The sequence below is a fragment of the Sapajus apella genome, unplaced genomic scaffold (assembly GCF_009761245.1).
Source record: "Sapajus apella isolate SASKATOON/1434 unplaced genomic scaffold, GSC_monkey_1.0 scaffold788, whole genome shotgun sequence".
Taxonomy (NCBI): Eukaryota; Metazoa; Chordata; class Mammalia; order Primates; family Cebidae; genus Sapajus; species Sapajus apella.
The window spans coordinates 3,590-5,267 of NW_022437714.1; positions in this window are offsets into that span (position 1 = coordinate 3,590).

Below are 1,678 nucleotides of genomic sequence, written 5' to 3' on the forward strand. Positions count from 1 at the left end.
TTTGAGATTCTAGGTAGGACTTGGGACTTCTTCAGAGAAGACTCTGGGAGGGCCCTAGGATCCAGCTACCAGAATGGGGCTCCCTGCTTCACCCTTACTTTCTCTCTGGGATGTTCCGTGGCCCCATTGTATTAGGCTTCTCCAGAGAAAAAGAACCAATAGGAGATTTATGTATGTCAGAGAGAGAGATTTATTAGAAGGAATTGGCTTATGTGATGATGGAGGCTGAGAAGCCCCAAGATCTGCAGGCAGTAAGCTGGAGACCCAGGAGAGCTGACGGCATAGCTGCTGTTGGAGACTGAAGGGCTGAGGACCAGGAGGGACGATGCTGTAAGTTCTCGTCTAAAAGTTGGCAGGTTGAAGACCCAAGAACAGCAAGTATTTCAGCTTTAGTCCAAAGGCCAGAAAAGATCAATGTCGGCTGGGCATGGTGGCTCCCAACTGTAATCCCAGCACTTTGGGGGGGCCAAGGTGGGTGGTTCATGAGGTCAGCAGTTGGACACCAGCCTGGCCAATATGGTGAAATCCCGTCTCTACTAAAAATACAAAAAATTAGCTGAGCGTGGTGGTGTGCACCTGTAGTTCCAGCTGCTTGAGAGGCTGAGGCAGGAGAATTGCTTGGACCTGGGAGGTGGAGTTGCAGTGAGCCAAGATGACACCACTGCACTCCAGCCTGGGCAACAGAACAAGACTCCATCTCAAAAAAAATAGAGGGGTGGGGGAGAGGGAGAGAGAGAGAGAGAGAGAGAGAGAGAGAGAGAGAGAGAGAGAGAGAGAGAAGACCAGACCAACATTCAAGCTTTAGCAGTTAGCAAAAAGAATTCCCTTTTACTCAGCCTTTTTGTTCTATTCAGATCTTCAACTGATTGGTTGAGGCCCACCCTCATTAGTGAGCACCATCTGCTTTACTCTGTGTACTGATGCAAATCTTATCCGGAGGCTGGGCTTGGCAGCTCACTCATGTAATCCAAGCACGTTGGGAGGCTGAGGCGGGCAGATCACTTGAGGTAGGAGTTCAAGACCAGCCTGGCTGACATGGTGAAACCCTGTCTCTACTAAAAATACAAACATTAGCCAGGCATGGTGGTATGCACCTGTAATCCCAGCTACTCAGGAGGCTGAGACGGGAGAATCACTTGAACCTGAGAGACAGAGGTTGCAATGAGCCAAGATTGTGCCACCGCACTCCAGCCTCAGCAACAGAGCAAGACTCTAACTCCAAAAAACCCCAAACTTATCTGGAAACTCTCTCTCTCTTTCTAATAAATCGCTATTCTGAGAAAAAAAAAAGTCACAAAAACAACTGGTCCTATCATACCTTTCCTTTGCCTTCATTTTCCTGGTACAAAGAAAACATTTTTAAAGCCCAACAATAAATCAGAAAAAAACTAAATAGTAAAAAACAAAAAGTGAAAGGGAGTAAAAGGCGCTATCAGAAAAGGCAAAGTGAGGAAAAAAAAGAGGATATAAAATGATCCAGAGAGGTATCATATATATGACCAAAAATCAAGTGTTAGAAGAAAATATATTCATCATGATGGCTATCGGTGGTCTTGGGGTGATATTAGCCATCCCAATTAATATATTTTCTTCAATGATATCAAATAAATATCAGTGCCCTTTACAGCCTGACTTTTTTTTTTTTTTCTTTTTTTTTTTTTTTTTTTTTTTTTTTTTT